Here is a 10,963-nt window from a genome sequence, read left to right as displayed (position 1 = left end):
GTTTTATCTGGAGTGCTGTTTTGAAAAGAAGCATTTGATGGAATCTGGGCTCCAGCAGGAAAGGTTCTGTGATGGATTAGCAATGTCTGCCATGGGCAAAACATCAGACTGTATTGGCATGTGTGCATAAACATTTATTCAGCACTGTGCAAGCAAATTATTGCCATCTTATGTTAACCCTCATGACAATCCATACTGGACATGGTTGAGGAAAGGTTGAGTCTCAGAAGGACTGAGTTAAGCTGTTATTCAAGCCCATGTCCGGCTTCTCTAAAACCTGAACTTGTTTCACTATATCCATGGTCTCACATGGGGTATAAATTAGGAATACTGGAGGATGGGAGTGCATATGGGAACTCTGTTCTTTCTGCATGATTTTCCTGAAAATCTACAATTGCACTAATAAAAAAAATTTTTTTTTAAAAATTAGAGACACTGAACAAAAATGCACTGTGTGTGTGAACCTATATTTGGTGCCAGGGGTGCTAGGGACACAAAGATGACTAAGACACAGTCTTTACCCTCTACTAAGCAAACACTAAGCTAAATTGTAGACCTGGGAGCCCCTGAATAAGGCTGGCCTGTGGGATAACCGTCCCTGCCTATGGCAGACATTGCTAATCAGTTACCACATTCTTTCCATTTGGAGCCTGAATTCCTAGTCTTCCGAAATTGACATAGAAATTGACCGGAATTTCCCATCTCATAGCTTGTGGAAATCCAAAGGTGTTCCAAGATTTCCACTAATTCCAGTGCTTTACAAAGTACTGGTTACTTTTTACCCCCACTGCACCTTTGCTCACTCTCTTCCACTCATCTTTCCTCTCCACACAGTGGCCATTGAGGCAACCTCATGTTCAATGGGCGGCTCATTTTACTAAAGACTAAAGGAGGGGAATCTTGGCCTAGGTACAGTTGGGGATGGTGGGGGTGGTGGTTCAGAACCTGGAAGTCACCTGGGCAGCTCCAGCTTTCTCACTCCCCACATCTATCAGTTACCAAGTCCTCGTAACACTGAGGCCTTAATATGTCCCACATATGTCCACTTCCGTCCACCTCTGCCAGTGCCACCATCTTTCACCTGGAAGACTTAGAAAGTCTCCTCACTGGCTTCCTGTTTCTCCACTTAGCCAGTTCCAGTCCATTCTCTACCCAGCAGAAACAAGGGCTTTTTGAAAAGAAGTCTCACCACAACACTTCTCTCTTAACTCCCCACCTCCTCATGACTTCCCATAGTTCTTCAGCTAAAATCCTAAATCCTTACCAGGGCCTACCTGGGACATCTAGTCCTCAGTGTCATTTCAGAGACACCCCCCCACACACACACACACACTCCATTCCACTCCAGCTCCACTGTCCTTTCTGTTCCTTGGATGTGGCAAGGACCTCCTTGACTCAGAAACTGTACTTGCTATTCTCTCTGCTGGAAGTACTCTTCTTTCATCCCTTCCCTGGTCTTAGCTTAAATGTCCCTTCCTCCAGGAAGCACTCCCAGATCTTTTCTTATCCATTCCCCTAATATCACAAACCTCTCTCCTGTAGCTCTTACAAGAATTAATTAGCTAATTGAGTTCTTATTTGTTAAAGTCTGTGTCCTGGAGCAGCCTGTGGGAGAACTCACCGATGTCTAGTTCTCTTCTTCCAGAGGAACACTGCACTTCCCAGCCCCCCTTGCAGCTGAGCAGGACCACATGACTAGTCTTGGCCAATAGACAGTGAGGGGAAGTATTGTGTGTCACATCCTGACCGAAGCAGTAAAAAACTAATGCACTAAACTTCAGCTTCTCTTCTTTGCCATGGTAACTGAGAAGGCTACATGGTACAGTGAGTGCAGCTGTAAGATGGTAGGGACCCCTCAGTGCAGGTTTCTGAGTAACTACAACAGATGGGTATGTGGCTTGTGTGAGAAACAAACTACTCTTGTGTATGCCACTGAGATTTTGGAGTTCTTTGTTACTGCAGCATAGCCTGCTTATCCTAACTGATCAGTGCTCCTTATGAGCAGGGCCTGGGTCTTGTTTGCTGCGTCTCCTGTGCATGGGGCACTAACTGAGACACAGTAGGAGGTGCTTTGTAACTACTCATTGAGTGAGTGAATGAGTGAAAAAACGGAAAATGTAAGACATGGTTCCTTCCTCAAAGAATTTACTCTAATCCAAGGGACAGATACTTATGCACCCAACAGTTTAAATACAATTAGGGGCTAAATTGTAAATGCTAAAGAAGAGGGAGGGAGGGCAATGGGTTGGAGCAGTCATGGAGGGTTTCCTGGAAGAGGCTGCAGATGATCTGCAGAAGTAGAGAGGATGAGTGTGGATTTACTGCCCATCCCATCATTTGTCCATCCATTCAGCAAACTTTTATTCTGATGCACTATGGTAAATACTTTGCCAGCAGTGTGGCCAGATGGCTACGGTCCTCTTGAGAACCAAGAGGAAAATGCCTCTTTCCATCCAGAGGATCCAGGACAGCTTCACAGAAGAGATGACTTTTTTTCATAAATAGGTATTCACCAAAGATTTAGGAGATGGGAAGAAAAGGAATAAAGATCCCAGGCAGACGGAACGGCATGAGCAGAGTTTGGAGGCACGAAGGCACACAGTGTGTTTGGGGAAGGGGTAGCCTCTAGTGTGGCAGGATTGCGGAGAGAGGGCTGTGGGTGCCAGAGGCAAGGAGATGAGTTCACTCTGTATCCCTGATTCCCTGCACCTCACCCCACAGACTCCATTCAGACCATATTAGCAGTATCTTAGAAGATTCCAAAAGGGTTCTTAGAGAATATCTAAGCTAAAACCTGAAGAATGAATTGAAGGTGGCCAGGAAAGGTGGGGTGAAAGAGAAAGGGACAGTGTTCCAAGAAGAGGGAACAGCATGTGCAAAGGCATAGAAGGGAGATGGTGAAGCCTCAGACAGCAGCTCATTTTGTCTGGCTGGAGCATAGCTTTCCAGGCAGGGAGTGGTCAGAGAGGAGGCTGGTGAGACAGACATTGGCCAGCTCATATCACTCTCCCACCATAAATCCCTTCTAAAATCCCTTGCTCAGCAAGCAAGGCCTTCAGGATTCTGTCTTCTGTCCACTCCAAACTCCCATGCCTTTGCATATACAGTTCGGAATGCCAGAACCATGATGATGATGATGATGATGATGATAATGATGATGATGATATAATAACATTTGTTGGGCCCTTAGAATGTGTTAGGTGCCGTATCAAGCATTATCTCATCGAACTTCTAACAATGCTGTGAGTTGGTACTTTAAAAAAATTTTTTTTCTTTTTAATTGACTTAATTTTTCAGACCAGTTTTAGATTTCCAGAAAAACTGAGAAGATAGTACAGAGTACTCATATACCCTTGTACCCAGTTTTCCCTTCTATTAACCTTACATTAGTATGTTACATTTGCGACAATCAATTAACCAGTAGGAAACATTATTATTAACTAGAGTGCATAGTTTCTTATATTTCTGTAGTTTCTACCTAATGTCCTTTTTCTATTCCAGGATCCCGTCCACCATACCACACCACATTTAGTTGTCATGTCTCTTCAGTTTTTCAGACTTTCTTTGTTTTTAATGACCTTGACAGTTTTGAGGAGCACTGGTCACGTAGTTTGTAGGATGCCTCCCTGTTGGAGTTTGATGTTTTTCTCACAGTAAGTCTGGAGTTATGGGTTATTAGGGGGAAGGCCACAGAGGTAAAGTATCACTTTCATCACTTATTTCAAGCGTACATACTCTCAATAGGATTTATGACTGTTAAGGTTGGCCTTGATCACACCTGGCTGAAGTAGTTTTCTCCAATGCAAAGCGACTCTTTTTTTTTCCCTTCCCATACTATACACTTTGGAAAGAAGTCACTATGTGCAGCCCACACCTAAGGAGTGGGGAGTTTGGGATCCCCTTTCCTTGAAGGTGGAATATCTACATAAATTATTTGGACTTTTTCTGCTTGGGAGATTTATCTCCTCCCCCATTTATTAATTTATTATCTCATTGAACTTCTCAAGAATCCTGTGGGTTGTTACTTTTAACACCCCCTTTTATCTGGAAACTGGAAGGTTCCTTCCTCCCCACCTGGTTCACCCCACAGCCTATTTCTGTGTCTGTGCACAGGACTTCGTAATTCCAACTAATTTATGCCACACATATTTACTGTGCCCCTGCCCGGTGCCAGGCAGTATGCTTGGGGCTTCAGAACACAGGGGCCCTCCCTCAAGTTGTTCACAGCATTTGCTAGATCAGAAGCTCCGTGAGGGCAAGGACTTGGTCAGTCTTCTCAGCTGTGCTCTGGGACAACCAGAGCTGCACCTAGTAGGCACTCAGCACTGAAATGGGGCATGCTTTCTGGAGGATGTGCAAAACTTGGCAGATTTTTTTTTTTTTTTTTTTTTAAGGTGTGTGTCCTTCCTGGGAGGACTGGGTGCTCCCTGAGGGCAGGGCCAGCCCCAGTTCATTGCAGAGCAGAGGCTGGGTGGCAGCAAGTGTCAGGGAAGTCTGAGACGGTGGCGAAAGGATCCAGGGACAGGCCGTCTCCTCAGGTGGAAGTGAAGTTTGGAAGCTGCCACAGCCCGGGAGGGCGAATCAGGAGGACTTAGTGACTGATTGGCTGGGGAGGGTAAGGCGGAGGAGGAGTCATATACAGATGGCTCTGAGGTCTGGAGCTGGGGGACAGCCGGTGCCACTTCTGATAGATTCCAAGAAGAGCCGCTACAGCCTCGGGTGGCCCCAACCGTGGGCGTCGGGCCTAGGGCCAGGGAGGGACGGAGCCTACAGAGGAAGGGATGGCCTGGCCAGTGCAAACTTCTGCCCCCAGCCCCGTGTCCTCGTCCCCCTGTAAAAAAAAAAAAAAAAAGGAAAAAAGGAAGAAAAGAAAAGAAAGGGGGGGAGGAGAACAGAAAAGAAAAAAAAGTCTCAGCCTGGATTTTGAGCATGACTGTAGCCTCTCAGGTGTGGGGGTCCATTCTGCGGTCCCCTCTAGCCTGCCGTCTGCAAAGGAGGCCCCAGGGGCCTCCTGGCACGGCCCGGTCAGGTCCATGGCCCGCCAAGTCCAGGTCCCCAGTCCGCCATCACCCGGGAGGGGGGCGGCGAGACGGCGGCCAGGCCTGGGCGGGACAATGGCCGCGGCCGCCGGGGCCCCGGGAGCCCCCGCGCTGGGGAAGGGGCTGTCCTAGGGCCGGGCGCCGGTGCCCTCCCCGCGCGGCTCCGGCGGGCGGAGGGGGGCGCGGAGTTCCTTTGTGGCTCTGCCTCCGGCGCGGCGCGGGCGGGGGGCGCAGCGCAACTTCGCGAGGCAGCGGCGGCGGCGAGCGCCAGACGAGGCCCCGGGGCCCGAGTGGGGCCCCCAGCACGCAGCCCGCCCCCGCCCCCCGCCCGGCCCCCTCCCCTCGCGCGCCGTCGCCTGCGCCGGGCGCTGCCCACTCGCGGGACCCCCGGGGCCGAACGGGCTGCGGAGCCGGAGAGGCCGGGGCCCCGACACGGCCCCCCACGGAGGCGGGCGCCTGGCGCGGGGGCTCGCCGAGCGCACGGGGGGCCGCGCGGCGCTGCAGACCCAGCCTCCCGCCCGCCGCCGCCGCCGCCGCCTCGGCGCTTGCAGAACCCAGAAGTGAACAGCAGGCGACCCGGAAGGTTTGCGCGCGGCTCCGCACGAGCCGGAGCCGGAGCCCGGCCCTGCTCCGGCCGCCCGGCGCGGGGCTGCGGCCGCGTCCCGGAGCCGCCACCACACAGCCAGGTCCGTGCGGGCCCGGGGCGCGCGGGGAGCGGGCCCGGCGGCGGCGGCGGCGGGCACTCGCCCGTGCGCCCGCCCGCGGGAAAGTTGCGCCGAGTTGCGGGCGGGGGAGCGGGCCTGGGCGCGGGTGCTGTCAGCGCGGGCCGGGCGCTCGGAGGGCCCGGGGCCCGCTGTGCCTCGGGCCGGGCCTGGAGCGGCTGCGGCGGCGGCGGCGCGCGGGGTAGGAAGTGTCTCCGGCGGCGTGTCTGGGTCTGGTCTCCGAGTGTGTGCGTGTGTGTGTGTGTGTGTGTTTTCTTAAGCCGGGCTATTCAAACCTGCTGCAATTCTCCGGTAAACAATGATTCATGGGGCTTAATGCAAATAAACGGATTGCAAACGGCGCGGTTCGCGCACTTTGCAGCCGGCCCGGTGGGGCGGCCAGCGCCGGATTTCTCCCTTTTTTTGCAGATCTGCAGAATATGGCGTCCCTGTCCTGTTTTAAAAATAAGCCAGGCTGCCATTTTTGTTTTTCTTTTGTCTGAAAATTTTAATAAAACTGTCTGAGAATGTGGGAGAGGCGGCTGGAAGCAGAGGGGGCACCCGAAGGGTTGGCTTTTTTCCTTTTCTTTGGCGAGAGTCGCGAGCCTTTCGGGGAGGTGAGACACAATGCAATTGCACTTTAAAGAAAAAAAAAAAAGCCACTGAGCGATTTGGGAGGGAGGGCTGGGAATTTAAAGTTAACTCCGAAAGTTTTCTTTTCTTTTTTTTTTAAGCTTTTTTTTTTACCTTTAAGCTTTTTTTGTGGGGGGAGGGCGGTGAAATGCCGCGAAAGTATCTCGGGGCCCATTTCTTCCCCCCAGCCGGCCACCTTTGCAGGATTTGGGGGAAAAGTTAACTGACGGTTTCTCGGAGCTGCACCGGGAAATGAGGAGGGTTGGGGATGGGGGTTTGGGGAGAATGAGAAACATCTTTTGAAAGAGGCTCTACAAAAATGGCATTCTAAGGAACTGTTTCTCAAGATTTGGGGGAGAGGGATATAGTGAGGGCTTAGAGTGGGCCCAGGGTTTCCAGCTAAGACCCCTGGCTTTGAGGAGATAACCCCGCTCCTCCCCCACGTTGCCCCTGGGCAGTGTGGACCTCCCAGAGCTGTGTGTGGGGGGTAGGGGTGGAGGGTGGTGGTGGTAGGGTTATTGGCCCTGTTTCCTTTATGGGTGGCTGGGGGCCTCCTTGTAAGTGGAGATCTTGTCTTGGGTGCTGGGGTTGGCTTTTTGGAATCTTTGGGCAAGTGTGCTTAGCGGTTTGCAGTTGGAGAGCCTCTTGCCCGGCCTTATGGGCTTGGTGGAGCCCGGGGCTGGCATCTGGTGGTGCCTGGTGGTGGGTTCTTGGCTGGGTGCAGGCGTGCAGCCCCAGGGGTCCTGTCTGAGGGGAGGCACAGTAGAGGTTGTCTGGTGATGAGGGGCCTCCGGTTTGCAAGTCCCCATGATCTGAGCCTCTCCCTTTTGGTGCACTCTCACCCTTTTCTGTCACCCCTGCCCTGGCACTCTGGAGGCTCCACTGTTGGAGGTAGCTTGGACTTCGGTTAAGTTCCTGAAGTATCTCTCCGAATGGGTCCAGGCCTGCCCGCTCTGCGGGCTGCAGTGGGGCTCTGCAGACTAGGTCTGTAAGGTTTGGGTGGCTGCTGCTGCCCCAGGTGCCAGGGCAGGGTTGGGTCTGGTCTTTCCCCTGTTGGGAGAGTCCATCTGTCCTGGGAGGACCCTGTGCTCTGTTGCTGAGCTTGCCCACCACCTGCCTCATCATCTCTTGGAGGGGAGACCCCTCCAGTCTCACAGGAGCTGACCTGTGTCCTGGCTCCCCTGGGCAGAGTCAGGGTTGAGGGCTGGGGTCCAGGGCTGCAGAACTTGGCATACCTGATCCACAGGGTACCAAGCCGAGCATTTTTCAGATGGAGAAACTGAGGTCCAGAGAGTGTAAGTGACTTGCCCAAAGTCACACTGCTGGTTAGAAGGAGAGCTGAGACAGGGACACACAGGTTCAGGCTCCCACTTCTGGGCTCTTTCCACTGTTCTCTTTTGGGATCCCTGGTCCCTGGAAGATTCGTTTTGGACAGAACTGGACTAGAGTGGGACAGCACGCCCCCACTGCCTACCCTCCCGCATCATAATCCCTTCTTAGTGAATCACATTTTACAGTTTGCACAGTGTGGTGCATGGTTGCTGTCACCTCGAGTTCTCCCAGAAACTCTGCAGGGCCGAAATTGGTCAAGGTGGGGATAATTATCTCCATTTTTGAGTTTAGGAAAGGGAGGCTTGGAGAGGTTGAGCAGGGGCAGAGGAGGGCTTGAATTAGGCCCGCAGACTCGTGATACAGACCTTTTCCTTTGCCGTCTTTGGTGCTTGTGGATAGGACTATATTCCGCCTTCTGGTTTTTGATGTCTCAGATTCTTCTAACCCTAGTGACTGTGTAGAAATCCAGAGGCCCACCCCCCCAAAGAGTGCCTGAGCAGGAAGGCCCTGAGAGGCCGTCTGCGAGCATGAGGGGAAGCCACTGCTTGAGGTCACCCAGTGATTCGGGTCCCAGCCAGGCCTCCCCTCTCCCTTCCTTCTGGGCACTTGAGGTTGTGGGACCCTCAGAGCAGGAGTGAACCATCCCATCCACTGCCAAGGCTCCGTGGGGCCCAGGAGAGGAGTGATTGCTGCTGTTACTGGTGGGCAAGGGCTGGGCACTCTTAATGGCAAACACCTGACAGAGACCCGGGCTTGTCCCAGGGGCTGAGGACTAGGCTCTCTGGGGTCTCGGGAAATGGAGGTGAGGGGGCCCCAGGAGGAGAGGAGGAAGCTGGTAGGTGGGTAAGGCTTGGACTAGGTCTGAAGGTAGCCTGGCTCCAGCCCTCCCCTGGGCAGACACTTCCCTACCTTGCCTCTCTGTCCAGTGAGGAGTCATTCAGTCCTTCCTTAATTCGTTCATTCATCTGCCACTGGTTAGTTTATTCATTCGTTTAGTTGCTAGGTATTTTTTATTCTTTCATTGTGCATTCATTAGTTTGTCAGTTAGTTCTTTCATTGTGCATTCATTAGTTTGTCAGTTATTTCAGTAGTTGTCCATCCACCCATCCATCCAGTCATCTACTCCTCGGCCCACCCAGCATAGGTTGGACACTGACATGTAAGGTACAAAGTGCCATCCTCTGGGCTTTGAAGCCGACAGGGGAGAAGAGATGACACTGCAGGTGTATGAAGCTCTGGCCGGGGCAGTTTTCTCTGGGAGCCTACGTGAGACCTCAGGGAGTGTCTCATGAAGAAGAGGCAGCTTGGAAACACCAGAAGAGTTACACAGGTGGTAGATCTGGGTCCTGGGATCAGCCCCTTTGTGCCACATGGCTTGTGTGTGACCTCCCCTACTCTGAGCCTGAGTTTTCTTATCTCTAAAATGGGGTGCTCTCTGTGAATCTCTCATGGGTTGTTGGGAGTGATAGCAAGGCAGTGTCTTGGATGTCTCCCAGCCCTGGCCTGGCATATGGTAGATGCTCAGTATATACCAATTAAATTAGAAGGATTGTTGATTACCACCCCGCCCCTCCCTCGATTTTGAAAATCATCATGGAATGAAATGATCCAATCTGAAAGCCCTCCTCTGCCTTGTCATTCCCCTTTTGGAATTCTTCTAATATTTCCCTAAGCATTTAGAAGAAGAAAAAATCCAAAGTCCTTTCTGGGATCACAAGACCCTGTGTGGTCTGTCTCCTGCCTTTCTTTCAACTTTAGCTCTCCCTCTGCCCATCTCACTGCCTCCGGCCACACCAGCATTGCTTGTTGCAGGGCTTCTGTGCTTGCTGTTCCCCTGCCTGGAATGCTTTTCCCTGTATCTTTGCATGACTGGTGCCTTCTTGTTTTACAGGTCTTACTCAGATGTCTCCACCCCAGAGGGGCTTCCCTGACCACAGCTCTAAAGTAGCTTCCTGCTGTCACTCTTTTGTCACATCAGCCTCTTTTTCTCTTGCAGCTCTTATCAGTATCTGAAGTTTTCTCCTTTATTTGCTTATTTGTATTTCTTGCCTGTCGGCACCCCTGGAACGTGCTTGAACCACGGCAGGGTGTGGCTGGGGCAGGTTTTTGTAGAGGTGAGGAAATGCTATGGGGCCCAGGTGTGGTGCGGCCCTGGCTGCTGGGCAGGGCGTGGCAGATGAAGTTACACCAAGGCCCGCCCTCACCTTCCCCCAGGAGGCTCAGGGCTGTTAGGAAATAATAAGATGATTAAATCATGGAACCTGAGTATTCCTGACTCTTCCAGTCTCAGAACCTTAGACCCTTTGACACTGGAATCTTAGCGTGATCCAGTCTTGGATTTGGAATCTAACAAAGTGACTTTCACTGCTTTATTAAGTGGCACAGGGTGCTTACTTTGTACCAGGCTACCTTCTTTATGAATATGAACATATTTAATCCTCAACGATATTACCCCTATTTTACAGATGAGGAAATCAAATCAGAGAATAGAGAGTTTAGGGAACTTGCCTGAGTTCAGGGAGCTAGTAAGTGGCATTGCTGGGATTTGAACCCAGCACTCTGGTCCCAGAGCCCCTGCTCATCCACACCCCTACTTGTTGGGGACAGCTGTTGAAGGGAAGCCCACCATCACCTGGTCCCTGCACAGAGCAGGATTCCCTTTCCCACATTCTTGACAAAAGGCCCACTGAGCTTTGCTAGAAACCCCCTCCAGTGTCAGAGAGCTCCTTTCTTCATCAGGACCCCCATCCTCCCACTGTCAGGCACTTCTCATTCCTAGGAAGGATTTCCTCTTTACAAAGTGTAAAGTGCTGCACCGCACCTGTGAATAACGCCTGGGAAGGGATGTTAGTGGGATGACTGCCCAGTGCTCTGACCTTCTGGCTTCGTGGCTTCAGTTGCCTCTTTCTCCCCCACTGGGTCGAGATGCTCTCTGGGGGCAGGCAGCCTCGGTGCACAGTGTTGACTGTACGAATGAATGAATGAGTGCACCCAGAACGCATGACTCCTCACTGTCTCCTGCCCTCTTCCTGTCTGTGGCACCGTGCTGGGCCGTTGATCTGGGAATTGGACAGGCTTGGTCGGTGTATTGGGGGAAAGGAGACCTTGTCATCTCTCCGTGTAGCCCCAGTGAAGTCTGTAGGTGATGATGTTTATATACACAATTCTTGAAGAATCATCTGAGATCTGTAGTTGTGCACTGTCTAGAGAGAGCTTGACGGCACAGAGCATCTGGGCAAATCTCATTTTACAGGCTGG

At 52.1% G+C, this 10,963-nt stretch overlaps 1 protein-coding gene across 1 annotated transcript in view; it reads left to right on the top strand.

Moving 5' to 3' along the window:
- Nucleotides 1-5,109: 5,109 nt before the first annotated feature.
- ZNF362 (zinc finger protein 362) overlaps nucleotides 5,110-10,963 on the top strand; it is a 37,495-nt gene continuing 31,641 nt past the window's right edge. The window contains exon 1 of the mRNA XM_037827805.1: nucleotides 5,110-5,725. The gene's annotated coding sequence lies outside the window, so the exon portion shown is untranslated. The remainder of the gene's footprint in view (nucleotides 5,726-10,963) is intronic.

The sequence above is a fragment of the Choloepus didactylus genome, chromosome 2 (genome assembly GCF_015220235.1).
Source record: "Choloepus didactylus isolate mChoDid1 chromosome 2, mChoDid1.pri, whole genome shotgun sequence".
In the NCBI taxonomy this organism is placed as follows: domain Eukaryota; kingdom Metazoa; phylum Chordata; class Mammalia; order Pilosa; family Megalonychidae; genus Choloepus; species Choloepus didactylus.
This window is presented reverse-complemented; position numbering and strand designations above follow the sequence as displayed.